Genomic DNA, 17,573 nt, shown 5'->3' on the forward strand with positions numbered 1-17,573 from the left:
CTGTTAGGATGCGGCTGATAAGGAGGTGTACAGTCAAACTCCACTGGGAATCCTCTGTGTCGGAGAAAATCCGCAGCTCAACCTATCCAGTGTGGCAATCGTCTTGGAGGGGAATGTGGTGATGGATGGACCGGCTAACCTGGCTCAGGCCTTCTGTGTCCTGTTCGGACTCATTTATGCCCTGCAATTGGAGTACCCAAAGTGCATGAAAAACACTTTCCACTTTGTTCAGCAGGTGATGTTGAAGCTTGGTAAGGTTGAGCTGGCACCCAAAAATCAGCTTACGGGGTTCTGAAAAGTTGGCTACTTCAATATTGCATTTTGTTGTAGTTGTTGCATGTTTGCACTGTTTGACCTCTTGTTGGCATTTCCATTTTTGTTTTATTCTATAAACTACTGACAACATCCCTCCCAAACTCCAAACAAAGAAGTCATTTAGAGCATTTATTTGCAGAAAATACTTTTCTGGTCAGAATAACAGAGAAAATGCTGTGTTTTCAAACCTCAAATAATGCAAAGAAAACAAGTTCTTCATTATTAAACGACACAATACTAATGTTTTAACTTAGGAAGAGCTCAGGAATCAATATTTGATGGAATAACCCAGATGTTTCAATAACCGCTTTCAATGCGTCTTGGTTGCTCGCCACCAGTCTGTCACATGTTGCTGAAAGACTTTATGTCTCTCCTGGCACACAAAGCCAAGCTGCTTGATTTGTTTGTGCCAGGAGTGGCTTAATAAGTGACCCAACAGCAATGTGAACGGTGTTTCAGAGCAGCCAAGGCGCATGAAAGCTGTGATTGAAAATCTGGGTTATTCCACCAATTATTGATTCCTGATCTCTTCCCATGTTAAAACATTAGTATTGTGTTGTTGAAAAATGAATTTTAAATTGTTTTCTTTGCACTATTCGAGGTCTGAAAACACTCCATCTTTTTTGGTTTCTTTGAACATTTGGTATTTTTTGTAAGTAAATGCTCTAAATAAGAATATTTGGAGTTTGGGATAAATGTTGTCATTCATTTATAGAATAAAACACAAATGTTAATCCAGTTTTTACAAACAGTAAAACGAGATAAAGTTATCATTTTAAAGAGGTCTTTTAATTTTTTCAGAGCGATATATATCTGTTTATATATATAGAGAGAGATTGCTATGGTTTAATGTGAAAATGTATGGTACAATATTTTTGCTACATGATAGGATGCTCAATTTCATTGTATCCAAGTTTTAATAAAAGGTAAAACTTTATTTTTGTGTCTTTTTCTTTTTTGTAGTTGACGGAATAAAAAATATAAATACGTAATGTAACCACTTTCAACTAAAAATTCTAAGTTATATAATTGGGCAAAGCAATTGATATTACACAATATTTTAAGTAAAATCAACTTCACATGAAGTACATTGTACTTCAAATAACAATTCCAGTCCTTGAATAACTTAAGTTAAATTCACTCAAGTTTTCCTAATGCGTTACTTAAAAAATAGAAAGTGGTTGACTTAAAAATGTAATTAAAATCAACTTGACATGAAGTGCATTGTACTTCAAATAACAATTAAAGTCCTTGATTAATTTAAGTTTAATATACTCAAGTTTTCATAATGCTTTACTTAAATGTTTAAAGGCAACCACTTTCCTCTATTTTTTTAAGTAGATTCAACTTATCGGGGCTTACAGTGTAGCGATACACAGCGAAACACAGCCAAACTCACCCTGAGCACACACACAGTCTCAGCCGAAGTAAAAACAATAAGTGTGGCTTGATATTGTTGGAGTCTACCGGACCAGGTCCGTCCTCCTCGCAGATCGTTTGGATATGGCCAGAGCGGGGTCGCCGTCCGGATCCGCCGATGACCTTTCTTAGTTCTGAGGGAAAAGGAATTGTGTCCTAGACACTATTCTCTGTTAGCTGTACAAAACTAGACTTTGCACTCCAATGGATTGTTTCTTCAAATAAGCACTTTATTACACAGTTCAACAAAGATATATCAATCCATACTATACCACAAAACGCCAGCGCCTTGGACTCCTTCTTGAGTTCCCACCGTGACAAGCTCGTCAGTGTGAGATCCCAGTTGAAGTGAGTCCCGAATCCTGAATATATCTTGTTCTTTATAGTATTTGCTGTGAAGCCCCCACCTTTGGTGCTCTCTGTGCTGCAATCTGCCTTTTCTGCCCAGCAACACACAGTTTTGTCCAAGGTCAGGGCCAGGGCCCTACTCCCTTTTCCTAATTTCGGTGTGTCTTTGTTACTTGCTTTAACTGGTTTTCTCACAAGACGGTTGCGCCTTTTGAAGGTCAGGGCCCCACATACCGTACCATGGTGTTCTAGTCCTCGAAGATAACAGGATGTAGCCGGCCAGCAGTAAACTTTAACACGTTATTTTTCCACTCAGACAGCTCAATGTTTTTAGCGTTTCCTATAACAGGATTTACTATATCTTATATTCACAGTTACTTTTTGCCTTATCTTTATCCTTCAATCCCCCTTTTGCCCCATTCTAATGATTGGGGCAACAAAACAACGCTATTGTTTATGTACATTTATGTCAGCTGTTTTAGGCTTCTGTCTCTCTTTCCCACATTCTGCCATACGGTGGTACTGGTGGTGCTGTCGGGAAAGTGTCCATTGCTGCTGCTTCTTCTTCGCCTTCCTCAATGTCTGGGTTGTTTTCTAAGGATAGCAAGGCTAGTTGTTGGCCCAGGGGAGTAGAAGGTGCTATGGCGGTACTAATTATTTTGTCCACCATTGAGCGGATACATGGGATGCAGCAGCACCCGCAGAAGGTCAAAATTGCTGCAAACACGGCCATTGATATCTTGTGTAGTTTCATTTTGTGGGGAATTTGGATTATTACTTTGGTCAATGATTTGCCTCCCCCTTTCACCCACTATGATAATGATTATTCCAACAATGATGAAAAAACAAAGTGTTAAGGCCAAGCAATAGAGGTGTTGGTTAGGTCCTGAGTTCTTCTTCATCTTCGTTTTTCTTGTAAAAGTTCTTTGGTGTATCAGTGTAGGTGAGTGTCTCTTGTGTGGTGTGTGTATGTGATGCGTGTGGTGTACCGCCTACTTTGGGGGAGCGGTCCCTTGTTGTGCCTCCTCGCCGGCTGTTATCTCCTGGGCTGTCGTTGGTTCTCCTGTTCTCTCCTCCTCCTCGGAAGTGGAGTCGATGTCCACACTTGGGGGTTGGGGGGCTTCGGTTGTTTGCCTGATGTTCAGTTGGCCTAGGTCCTGGATGGTGTCAGCGAGGGTCCTGGTAGGTGCTGGTGCTTCCACACACCTGCTCCAGTGGTACCACGTGTCTCCTTTTCCGTCTACTCTGACTGCATGATCTGTTCGCTGGGTTACCTTGAGTGGTTCAGAGAACCTTGGAGCACACCACTTGGGTTTGATCGTCTTCAGGCGGACGTCTTCAGGCGGACGTATTCAGCGTCCCTGCTGCCCTCAGCTTCCTCTGTGTGTCCTTTGGCTCTGGCTGCTGTGGATTCGTCCGCGAACTCACAGCGTAGGCCCCTTTTAGGCCGTCCTGGCTTGCCGTGTCTTTGTCCCCCCGATCCGCTTACTGCGGCTTCTGGGCTGCCTGCTAGAGAGATGTCTTTCAGATCCTCCTCCTCCGGCCCGCTGATGGCGGCTTCCGGGTCGATGCTGGAGAGATGTCTTCACGATCCTCCTTCTCCGGTCCACTGATGGCTCCTTCCGAGTCGACCTCCTCTGCGAGGGCCCTGTCCGTCCTGATGTCGTCCCTGGTCCTAGCAGGTGGTTTCCCCGCCGCACACTGGCACCAGCTGTCCCCCTTTCCTCCTATGCGGACGGCATGAGAGGTCCGCTGGGTCACTCGGTCGGGGCCGGAGAGCCACTTTGTCCTGATGACCTTCAGCCAGACGAACTCCGCTGTGTCGGCCTCCTGGGTCCCCCTTTTGGCGCCAGCAACCTGTGTGGAGAAATCTGATACAAATCCCTCAAGCCTACGCTCAGGGCTCCTGGGCCCTCAGCTTTTTTGATCCTCCACTGCGTATGAATACAGAATTCCAACAAACTATCATCAAATGTCTTTCTATTATGAATTTAGATGAAATGTATATCCCCATAATGACCTAAACAATGAAGTCTATGGCTTTTACTTCTTTACCAGGCTAGTTACATGATGTTGTCTAAATTAAATTCTGTGTCATTACATTACTATGTTTTGGCTTAACTGTAATATGTTCTTTCTACATTTCAAACCTCAGTTACTTTAATACCTGTTGAAATATTACAAAATGGTTTCATTATCACAGGTCAACTTCTTCAGTATTCCATTCTGGAATTACATCTCTCACAGTAGCCCCTAAAATAATGTGTTAGTCCAAAAGCATGCTTGATAGTCATTGTTTTAAATCATGCAGTTGCACTGATCACATGCAGACATACACTCACACTGTCAGGTTGTAAAGTCAAGTTTGGTCAGGTTCACCCCAGAGTCAGTCATTGTCAGTGCCTTCTCAAGTTACACTGTCGGTCAGGGTCAAAGGTCATTTGGTCTCAGTCTTTTTGGCCATGTGTCGTGCTCTGCAGATACTTTGACATGTCAGCATAGGCCAGTATCCTTTGTCTACAAAAATATGTCATATATGGAGCGCCATCATTTATTAATTCACGATTACAACTATATTTTTCAAGATATCTCTAACTTTTCATTGGGACAGCTGTTTCCCAAATTCCCTGCAACTTGGTACAAAACTCACTTCAGAAACTTGTGTCTATAATTATTTTCTTGAGTCAAAACATTATCAGGATCTGTAAAGCTCTGCTATGTATTTCATAACTCATTATATTAATTTATCTTCAATTCTGGTGCACTTAAAGAACAATGTTACCCTCTTTAACAATGCGTGGAACCTTGGGTGTCCGAACATGCAACAATTACTCCCTACTTTATCAAGGATTTAAAAACAGAAGTCATTTCGTATGTCCATCCGAAAGTCCTCCTATGGTAATAACTATGCCACAATGGTGAAACCAGCACCTCAAACATGATCTATATAAAGAAATATTTGTCTGATCTTATAGAGCTGTTACTAAAACTCTCCCTTTGAACTGATCAATACTGTAACAAATTATAACACTACCAAATTCACACTTGAATAAAAACTCTAAAAGAATAATTTGTAAACATGATGAAAAGGGTTCTACTCTGTACTCCTAACTCCCAAACACCCACTACTTAAAGTCTAGTGCATACCTCCATCATGCCCTCCCCCTCCCTCATCAGTGTGTTTTAGGATGATTTTTCACTTCACTTTAATAGTTTTCTCTTTACCGCTATTTTTATTTACCAATTGATTAATTCATGGTTAATACATCTTCTTATCTTCACTTATTTATCAAGTCAATTCAAGTTCTTTACAATACATTAGTAGATACCTTGTGGAGTATTCACAATAACTAATCCTCTCTAGGGTATGAAATCCGTTCATCTTTAAGCAGATACTATTTCCTTATTTATCTTTTGTTCATGATAACAATGGTATAACAACCACACGTTTTACCCATAGCTAGTTTCTATAACAAGATTATTATGTGTGACATAATAATCAGATGTCTCGTTTGCTAAACAAGAATATTAAACTTTAATCTTTTCAGTATTCCAGACCATCATTTAAACAAGCAGCCTCCTATCTAAACACTAAGCATTAAGGTTTCTACACCACCCCCTGGGAAACTCTTGCACAATTATGCTGTAAAATCATTGCATCATTCCTCCAGAACAATCTGAGACAAGCATGTCTCAAGATCTTGTCATAATGAGCACAGTCAGTGATGCAGCTGTAGTCAGTGGCAGGGTCCCCAAAAAGCTAGGACTGGCCCTGGTCAGTGGGCTCCAAGGAAACTCTCCCTGGCTTTGGGATGAGGGAAGGAATCACTTGGCAGACACACGTTGTCGGCTGTACAGCAGAAATCCCCCAAAACCGCAGTACCTCTTCACACCACTGTTGCCTTGACAACGAGGCACAAGCATAATGTCAATATCTCCTATGCGTTCTTTGCACACTTCTTCTGTTCGCAGTGAGCAACTCTTCACCAACACACTGATTCAGAGAACCCAAAATGTGGTGCAGAACTATCCAATGCTGTTGTAATCACATCCAGCCACTGAGAACAACTCAATTTAAATCTCTCTCCCAACGGGTTGCAAAATAAAACGGCTGAGGTCAGGAATGCTGAAACATGTGAGTGTTAAAACAAACTAATGATGATAGTAGTCTGCCTATTCTTTATTACGTCAGTTATAAGTTAATAGGCAAAACAAAGACACCCTCCAACCACTATACTAATCTTTTATCTACTTGGTTAATTCTATTCATTTTCAAATTGTTTATCTAAGTTGTGTTACAAGCATGGTGATGTTGTAACAGAATACAAATAACTGTATTCAATCCGCGCCATATTTGAAAGCTGTAATGAATTAAAATCAATGTTTAAGGACGTAATATAAGTTAAATATATTGTTAATCTAATTACTGTGTTATTGTGAAGGCATCTCTGGTGAACAGCAGCCTGTGGCTTTTATTTTGAAAGGCCGTTCCGGAAATATACTCCGTAATGTGAACAGTGAGTTTGAATTCTATAAACACGGAAAGTTACGATAACAATCGTTCTAATGCATTAAATAAAGTCATGAAAGAGACAAGGAGGGGGAAAGGCGTGTGGAAGCAAGCAATTAACTGAAAATGCCACCAATGCTCTGTTTTAACGTGAACCACTTTTTACTTTCCCTTAACGTTACTGTATGTAATATAATTTTTTCCTTGAAATATAAATAAGTACAATCCTTAGTTAATGACAAATACCATGACATTCACAATGTAATGCAATGGTACCAATCAGTTCTCAAAACCCCTCATAAAACCACAAAGTGACGTAACTGTATCCTACAAAAACTATGCTAAAAACAGGAAATTATAGTTTCTTATTTATTTCAATATCTACTACTTCAGCTCCCACATTGATCTATTCATTCTCAATGTTATTCACTCCAACTTCAGACCACTCGATTATTCACACACTTGTTTTAAATTCAATGCTCTTTCTTCATGCATTTAAGAAGAGAGCAAACAGGAGAGAGAAAAAAGAAGGAGGGGGGTGTGGGTACTTTCACAGACACCCCGGCTGGAACAGGCATTCCAGGAGGAGGGGGGCTTCCTTGAAACAAGAATGACTTCATATCTATTTATCTGACTAGGTTAATATGTGTTCACTTGTATTTATTAATACACTGGACAAATCTTGTCGTTACTCTTAATGTCCTTATTCTTATTTATTTGAATGTCCGTGGAGCAACACAGAATATTGAAGAACAGAGGGCAGCTGACCACAAATGAGCTTCCCCTGTTATATAAACATTAATATATTCCTTCTGACTGACAAGCGTTCAAAAACCCTTCTGCTTATCACTTAGGCTACTACTTTTTGTTTTATTCATAACCTAAAAATACAATTGTGATGAATAGCTTGCTCTTTTTCTGATTGAAACAAAGAGTACTCTTCTACAGAATCCGAAAGTGGGGGGAGATTCTTTCACAGACAAATACTGACACCCCGGCACCGGCTGGAGCTCTCAGCCTTTTCAAGAGAAGGGGGGCTTCTTTCAACAACTAACAACAAACTATTGGTATACCAAAACATTTACCAACATAAAACAAGGTCTTTACGAATCAACAATGACAACCAACAGACAGAACAATCAACAAATAGATCAATACAACTCCTTTAAGTTCCCAGGGAAGGTTTCCCACAAACTATTCTTTCTCAAAAAATCAAACATTTGTACACAGATATATTAGCTACTGATACGGCGACCAGTTTTACACCTTTCCTTAGATACTAGAGTCTCCCCTAGTTTTACACTGTACTATTGGCTACTAGTTTTACACCTTCCCTTTAGATACTAGAGTCTCCCCTAGTTTTACACTGTACTATTGGCTACTAGTTTTACTAGTTTGACACCTTCCCTTTAGATACTAGAGTCTCCCCTAGTTTTACACTGTACTATTGGCTACTAGTTTTACTAGTTTGACACCTTCCCTTTAGATACTAGAGTCTCCCCTAGTTTTACACTGTACTATTGGCTACTAGTTTTACTAGTTTGACACCTTCCCTTTAGATACTAGAGTCTCCCCTAGTTTTACACTGTACTATTGGCTACTAGTTTTACTAGTTTGACACCTTCCCTTTAGATACTAGAGTCTCCCCTAGTTTTACACTGTACTATTGGCTACTAGTTTTACTAGTTTGACACCTTCCCTTTGGACCGCGGCGGATCCTCATAAATTACGGGTTTCACCCGCTTCTCATCACAGATTTGTTTATACCCTTGTTGATCTATTTAGTGCACACAATTTTATTTACGTTTTATCTTTACTTTTTAGCTGAGACAATTATTTCTGCCATTTTCACACAATCCTAAAATGTAGTGGTATTTCAAACACATCTATTTGTTGTAACAGGCAGATGCTTACCTTGATTCTAAATTACCCGGGTTTTTGATTGTGTGAGATGGTTTCTTGTAAAAGCCGTAAACTCAATGTTTTTTTGGTGTCCTCTCAGAAGGTCATCGGTGTCCAGACTACCCGCTCTAGACCATCATGTCGGGGTCACCAAGCTGTTGGAGTCTACCGGACCAGGTCCGTCCTCCGCGCAGATCGTTTGGATATGGCCAGAGCGGGGTCGCCACCCGGATCCGCCGATGACCTTTCTTAGTTCTGAGGGAAAAGGAATTGTGTCCTAGACACTATTTTCTGTTAGCTGTACAAAACTAGACTTTGCACTCCAATGGATTGTTTCTTCAAATAAGCACTTTATTACACAGTTCAACAAAGATATATCAATCCATACTATACCACAAAACGCCAGCGCCTTGGACTCCTTCTTGAGTTCCCACCGTGACAAGCTCGTCAGTGTGAGATCCCAGTTGAAGTGAGTCCCGAATCCTGAATATATCTTGTTCTTTATAGTATTTGCTGTGAAGCCCCCACCTTTGGTGCTCTCTGTGCTGCAATCTGCCTTTTCTGCCCAGCAACACACAGTTTTGTCCAAGGTCAGGGCCAGGGCCCTACTCCCTTTTCCTAATTTCGGTGTGTCTTTGTTACCTGCTTTAACTGGTTTTCTCACAAGACGGTTGCGCCTTTTGAAGGTCAGGGCCCCACATACCGTACCATGGTGTTCTAGTCCTCGAAGATGACAGGATGTAGCCGGCCAGCAGTAAACTTTAACACGTTATTTTTCCACTCAGACAGCTCAATGTTTTTAGCGTTTCCTATAACAGGATTTACTATATCTTATAGTCACAGTTACTTTTTGCCTTATCTTTATCCTTTGCTTTATCCTTTGCCTTATCTTTATTTATATATTGAGAAGAAAAAGGTTGATAAACGCTGTGAGAATGGGTCTGCAGAGAGAATTTCGCCGCGATCCCAACTGTCTGTTATCAGCAGCAGCCCGGAGGAGACATCAGCTGAGCTGCGTGTGTGTGTGAGGAAGTCCGTGGATTGGTCAATTTGGACCAATCAGCGGGGGCTTAACGTAACGGCTCCGCGGACTTAACGTAACGGCTCCACGGATTGGTCCATTTCGTTCCGGTTACAACATGACGTCCTGATGTACCCGGAAGAATCAAATGGATGATGACGTTTCACCAACGAGGCGTTTTGGGGAGTTCTTCTCTGTGTTAGAGTTTTACTCGCTACAGGGTGTACTTTGAGGGTTTTGACTCTGCACACCGTTTACATGCATAAAAACCTTCATAACACACAAGGGGACGGGTAATAACCGGAAAAGCATGACATGTCATCTTTAAAACGGCGCTTTCTCACCGGAGTACTTTTCCCCGTCATTCGTAAAGTACCGATACTAATGAAACGGAGGAATCGTAACGTTTTAATCGCGGTACCTTTCAAGTATCGGTACACCGTGCAACACTAGTCAGGAGTCAGTGTCTCTCCACCAAACTCACACATAATATACAATTCGATATGAACTGAAGAGCCGCATGAATCTAGGCAAAGAGCCGCATGCGGCTCGAGAGCCGCGGGTTGGCCACCCCTGTACTAGACAGTCGAACCCGGTGCATTCCTCCGTCTGAATGTGGAGCACTTTTGCTAAATGTTTAGACAAATTGCTCGTGTTAACGCCCTTACCTGCTAAACTCTTATTGCACTTTTGGCAACGAGCATTCTCCACATCGAGACGGGTAAAGTTTAACCACACCTCGGAGCGCGTTCTCTCCGCCACCTCCGCAGTTTGCTCCGCTGCATGTAGCAGCTGCGTGTGTGTAAACTGCCCCGCCCCCTCGCACGCAGACGGGGGAGAGAGAGCTCGTCTGATCGAAAATACATCATAGACGCATTTGTTTGTCTTTTGCATATTAGAAACGAGTTGGCGACACTAACCCCCTAAACGCACCAGGAGCGTCTGCGCCGCGTTACGTTGCGGCTGCGCCACGCTGCGACCTCCTCCTGCGTCCTCCTCCTGCGACCTAACACACCAGGCGCGTTTCAAAACGTTGCGGAAGCGGAGCGTCGTGTGTGCAGCCTCGCAGTTCTAATCCTTCTTCTTCTCTTTAATGGCGAATCGCTTCCACTTGGAGCATATATCGCCACCTACTGTTGAGTTATTAAATGTTCATATTAAATCCTTGTCCTCAAACCAGTGCTTTTGAGGAATTTGAAGATCAGCTTCTTCATTTCTTGATTTACTTTCATATATTGACTTGAAATCCATGTCCTTGATGTTGAGTTGTTCCAGTGCAGTTTTCAGAATGAGTCTTTGCCTTGTATATTCCGGGCAGCTAAAAAATACATGATGTATTGTCTCTGGTTGTTGGCAACCATCACAATTGCCATTTGGATGTTTTCCAATCAGATGCAGTGATGAGTTTAATCCAGAGTGTCCCAATTTTATCCTGCTGTTAATGCTCTGTTCTCTTCTACTACTCCCCCAAGTGCTTCCTGTTCCTACTTCCCTTTGTATCTGGTATAAATGTCTTCCTCTGATGTTAGCCTCGCAGTTGTTGTTGATTTTGGAATATTTCCTGGACATTTGTACTTCTACAAGTAAGTAGGCTACGTAGTTAAATGGTTTATGTTTGTGTCTGTTTAAATCGTGTTTATTGTTGTTATTTCCTATTTTGTTGTATTGTAGACTACAGACACAGTTAATAATAATTGTAATATTCCAGTTATAAACGACATGAATCAAAGATGTGTTGCTGTATTTTAGTGGTAAAAAAATATGCATTCATTATCATAATTATTCTATATATATAATTTACAGTGCCTGTAAACCGGAGAACGCTGGCATGTATTCTCCTACTTGAAAGACTACGGGGGGATGGGGGGAGGAGAAGGAGCCGGTTTTGGGTGCACCCCCTCAACCAGCAAAGGAGACAACAAGGTGATTTTCATCACCTCGTGGCTGAGCTGAGGCTGGACAGCCAACGACATCACCAATATTTTCGGATGAGTGCAGAGCAGATGGATGAACTGCTGTCCCTCCTGGGCCCTGAACTGACCAGACAATCCACAAATTACAGAGCTGCCATTGAACCCAAGCAGAGACTGGCTGTTGCACTGAGGTAAAATGCACATTTCACAGACAATAAATCACTGACCACAAATGTAATAAACGTTTTATTTTTAACAATTTCACCCCAAACAACATTTGAAACAGAAACATCAAATATAAACAATCAACACAAAAAAAGTAACTATTTACAATAAAAAAACAATGAACTCAATTGCTCAACTACAATTGTTCGTAAAAAGACTCCTGCCATGCTGAGCTACTGCTGGAGGACAGCATGTCTGATGGCCTTGTAGGTGTTGATTGGGCGCGTGGGGGTTGGGGTACACTTGGCCGAAAGGCTACTGGCCTGGAGGTGTGAATGGAATGTTGAGTGGCGGGGGGATGGTCAATGGGCTGCCAATGTTGCTGGTGTTGGGTGTCTCTTTCCAAGTTGTGGAAGGTGTTTAAAATACAGATTTTTGCCTGATGTTTTCTGTCTTTGTCCAGTCTTTGCAACATGGGCACAATTCAAAGTAGTATGACTCCTCTAATTCTGAGTCTGGCATGTGTGGTGCAGTTGGAGGTTCCTGCAGTAGAGATATCAGCTGCTCTCCAAGGTCTGTGCTCTGTGGCCTCCTCCTTGTGTCCCGTGTGGAACGCTGGGCCGCTGCTGGTGTGGAAATGGGATCCCTGGGGCTACGGGACCAAGAGGGCCTTTGCCTCTCCCCCAGTGAGATGATAGTGAACTGTTCATGAACTTGTCATGAAAAGTTCATGAAATATCAGTGAACCATATTCATGAACAGCTCTGTTCATGAAAGTGTCATGAACATTAAATGGCACTAGGGCAGTTCATGAACTACTCATGAAACTCCTGTGCTGGAATGGTTCATGAACAATTCATGGAATATGGTTTTAGGCAGGTTCATGAACAATTCATGAAATGGAGTTTTCAGTGAGTGTGTAGGGATATTCAGTTTTCAACCAAGAACATTTCAAGAACTGTTCATAACAACTTCATGAACCATTCATGAACAGTTCATACCCAGTCACTGAATATAATTCAATGGCTGGCTATGAACTGTTGAGCAAAATGAGCAAAACAGGAACTTTATATGAATGAACAATGTTCATAACAATTTCATGAACTGCGGTTGTGGGTACCAGAGATGGTGGGGCTGTAGGTGGTGGGGCTGGAGATCCACATGCTGTCCTGGCATGTTCCTCTGTTTCCAATGACAGGGGTGTAGATGCTCTCTCCATGTCTTCTACAGGGGAAGGATTGCTCAAGCTGCTTTTTGAACTATATGAAAAGAAACAACATGAAAACAATTAAAACCTTTTTTCTTGGGATTAATTTATGCAATAGGAACATATTTATGTAATTTAAAATAAAGTCTTTCATACCCTTTGCAATACATCATCACAAATTACAAAATTATATAAATTAAAATATGTGCATAGATACCTCCTTTGCTGTACATAGGGCAAAAGGAAGGACATTAGGTCTGTATACTTCCAGCCCTTTTGCGAGCCACCTGCAGATCCACTTGGGAGAGATTTCTTCCTGTTTTTAACAAAAGCATCCCGGAGTGACTTCCATCGTGCCTTGTAAATGTCGACTGAAACAAAGAATAGATTCAGATTAATAACATGATTTCACATATTTTTCTATGCTTCTTTTTTTTACCCTTCAGATACTTGGCTTCCAGGGACTCATTGGTCATGCCTAGGATGCGCTACTGTGTATCTGTAATACAATTTATAATAAATAGTTTTGTCTGACAAATGACAGCCAAATTATTCTTGTCTGTCCTCACAATTTATCTGACTATAAATGCAAGGTTTTCCACCACAGCATACTGTATTTAAACATTATTGAGAGTATTTTGGGTAGTTGTTATAACACATGAATAAAAACAAATTATAATACAAACTGTTGAGAGCTTCATAGTATGAAGTAAATACTTCAAACGAAAGTTAGTTATAATCAAATATAATCAATTATATTCTTGTATAACCCACAATGAAAATGCTTCATATTTTAGGTTTTTCTATATTTACAGCATAAACAAAACAAAGTGGTTTGTTAAGTTGAGTGTAAGGCCTATGATTTATGCCCTGCTCTCTGATAAGAGAGTGGGCAGGTTCTTTCCTCTCCTCTCACTGCAGGGAGGGGGGCTCCAGACTTAAGCAGAAACACATGGAGGCCTCAAAAAGGTGGTTATGTCATAGTCATAGAATATGTCCAGTCATGTTTTGTTTTACACAAACTTGGGAAGGTGTGTCTTATGCCAGAGCCAATAGAATATGTTGGTTGGGTATAGAGGAGGTGTTTGTGGGTTTTCTATCCGGTTTTTTGAGCATAAAAAGACTGGCTTTTTTGGTTTTCGTTTCGGAGAGGGGGGGAAACCCCTGGTATACTCTCTCCCGGTAGGCTCTGTCTTTGAGAGCTGGGTTAGACGGCTCTCGGTAAGGTTTTATGCCGGAAGTTGCTATAACCAACGGAATCCATACATGGGTTTTATGCTGGTAGTTAATAGAACGAACCAGAATATATGATTTTATGCCGGAAGTTGCTATAACCAACGGAATCCATACATGGGTTTTATGCTGGTAGTTAATAGAACGATCCAGAATATATGATCCATACATGGACTTTTGAATAAATATGAATTAAGGTTTTAGATAAAAAATATATAACCCCATTTTGATATGTTTTGTATGATTATAATGTGTTAAAAGGTAAAGACTCTGTACTGGTTTGGACCTATTTTTTTTCTTCAAATAAACTGATCTCACCTTTTGGATTGGGACAATAAAAGGGAAAATCTGTGCTCTCCTCTCCTGCTTCAAAGGTAAGATTGCACCCTGCCACACACATGTTTAGGTAGGAACACACCCGATTTACTGATACCAAAATCCTTCGGGATCGCTTAAACAGATTAAAAAGAGTTGTCTGAATAGAAACAGCAGTTAATTGAACCTGGTTCTTCGGGGAGTTAATAGAGGTGAGATCTTGCTGACATTTGGTGGATCTGAGCCAAGCAGTAAACTTACATAGACTCAGTAACTTCGGTCGGGTCAATTAGTGAGGTCAGAGTAGTTTACCGGAATAAATTAATCGGGGCCTCACCTAGAACTCTAAACAAAACATATAATATCATTATAAAGAGTTAAACACAACTGTATTGATCCCTGGGCGAAATTCACAAGATAAAGTATAGTTAAAAAAACAATATTTATAAAAATATAAATACAAAATAATAATATTATAATCTGCGTAACGCGGCCGTAACGCGGCCGTAATGCGGCGCAGACGCTCCTGGTGCGTTTAGGGGGTAAGACTGCGATATAATGTTTTTGTAGCAATAATACATGACATATTTTATAAATGTCTCCGGTACCGATAAAAAGACCAATACGTTGGAGCTTAATGGCGCGTAAAACACACGTGATGACGTCACCAATGAATCGACGACTGAATTAGTTGGCAACTAATTTGGTAATCGATTTTTGATCGATTAGTTGTTGCACCCCTACTGCCGAGGAGATGTTGTTGTCACAGATCCAGCCGTTGGTGCACCGAGAAACAGAATATTTCTTAACCCTGAACTAAAGGTAGCAATGCATAGTGTTGAACTTCCTGTCGGCTCCCAGACCGTAGTCGAGGAAACGGGGGGTTGACTCTCTGTCGTCTCCCAGGGCAGAAGCAACACGCTTCGGGTTCAATAACCCATTTTATCGGAAAGACTGGAGAGAGGCGAGCTCTTCTTGGGAGGTCGTTGCATTTATTTAGCTCTTCTGTTTCGCAAGATAGATTCGCAAGATCACAGACCTTCCTTTTTCTGCAGCCTTGTTTATTTCTAGAGAACATGTATCCCGCTCGCTCTACCATACCATGCCCACGCACGCGCCACACCCCTCACTTAAAGGGGTAGCGATCTCGCTCTGTATGCCCCAAATGTCATAATAATATAACGAAACATCTCGTGAATTTGTTGCAACTGCCTCTTGCCAGCGCTACCCTGCCGCCTGTTTTAGAGGTGAGGCGCAGGAGGAAGTAGCTTCAATGGGATATAGCTTAAGCCCTGCCTGCCTGCAGGAGGGGTTGTGGTTGAAGCCAGATTGGGTAAATCTTCGCATGCGATGAGGACCCGTTCCGCGTGAAGCTGGAAGCGCTGTATTTGAGCGGCCCTGATGCCAGTGATGCCCTCTTGAGAGACTGAAGGCGTGCGTAAATTGTTTGCGTGAAGTAGCCCATTTCCATTAAGCCGGAGGAACTTCCGTGGAGCCCGATTTCCTTGTATTTTCCTCCCGCGTCCGTGTTTGCGGGGTGGCTGGCTGCAACCGCTAGCCGACTGGGGAACGCCACCTGTAGCTTAATCCGCAAGACTGCGGAGCTGATGAATAATGCCTGGAGCTGGGACGAAACCCTGCTGCTGCTTGTGCGTTGACACCTGGAAGAGAGCTGATAGAAAAGGGGAGAGCACATATAGAGGGATTAACAGGTGCGATAATTAGGCTTGTGAATAGAGGGAAGTGATAGGTTAGCTAAGGAGTGGCGCTCCCTGTCATCTAGTGAAGGGAGCGAGTATTGCCATGACGTGCAATACGGAGTGATAGGTCTTCCTGCCTGAACTTGCGCTGAGCTTCATAAGCGCGAGTGTTGCATGTGATGTCACTACAGTATGTGCACAAACACCTCTATAACACTCCACAGCGACGGGAAAACCCCAAAAAGTGTGATAGGGCCTCTTTAAAAGTCTCTTAAGTTATTATAATGACATATTCCATATATTGTGTGAGAAAAATAATAATTAGACTTTGTCAGTGTGAAGAGGTTTCATCTACTTGAGTGTGAACGTGTTCCAGTTTGAAATCTATAAACTGTGTTTCCTTGCAGGTTGATGAAGAGGAAGTCTCTGCGGCTTCACACTGATCTTCAATATTCCTCTGGTTCCTTATGATGATATTCCCTGAAGATGGTCCAGTGGCGATGCATTCTAGTTGGTGACGTGGGTTCGAACACAACGACATAAGTAAAGTCATTGGCCTACAATATTCCGAAAACCTGAATGTCCAAAAAATGCCAAAAAGCATATTCATCCGACAGTTAATCGACCCCAAAACAACAATGCCTATCTTTGTGAAGCTAGCTAGCTTGACTGGCCTTTTAGCTAATTTTGACATCACCTTACAACAATTTACATTGATATCTTACCTTAACATACTAAATATATTGTGGTTATATGTTGTTGTTTGGCCCCTATGGGTGAATTTGTTGCCTTAATACCTTGAGACTTGAAATATATAGTTTTTCTATTGTTTTAAGGATCTTGTTTATCAGGAAGTTTGAAGTTATTTGGCCATGATATTTGAGGTCTTTGAACTTGTGATTGGATAACTCATCGGAAGCCTATTTTTTTCCCTCTTGTACCTCATCTGTATTAATAATGAATTAATCAATGGCTTTATGTTTTGATTCTCTATGATCCTGTCATTCATTTTTGTAAAAGGATCTCATACTTTTGCATCCACTATTCTAAGCGTTGGTGTAATGTAGCAGTAGTGAGGACAATGCTGTTTACAACTTTGTGTGAATCCTTATGGTTACATAACATTGTTTTTTAGAATCGGTTTAATAAATAATTGGTAATTCATTGCTTAACCAGCTCAGTATTGATGTGAGAAATAATGATGACATTTAATTCTTAAAAGATTCCATGTTCTATTCCCGAACATGAGTGTCAGCGGAAGAGATACTGGCTGGTGATTAAAAAGAAAAAACACTAGAGAGAAGGGATTATATCCAGATAGACTGCTTACACTAATGAATGAGTGGGTATTAATGTATAAAGTCAGACCTAAGGGACTCACACTGAGTAATTGAGCAGTCTGGTATGATTGCCACCAAAGCCACAAGGGCTCAACATACACCTACTACACAGGATCCACTTTGTGAATACAATTTACTGCTCATACACACTTACACACACACTGACTTTACAGACTTTATCAATC

This window comes from Pseudochaenichthys georgianus, chromosome 1 (assembly GCF_902827115.2).
Source record: "Pseudochaenichthys georgianus chromosome 1, fPseGeo1.2, whole genome shotgun sequence".
Classification (NCBI taxonomy): Eukaryota; Metazoa; Chordata; class Actinopteri; order Perciformes; family Channichthyidae; genus Pseudochaenichthys; species Pseudochaenichthys georgianus.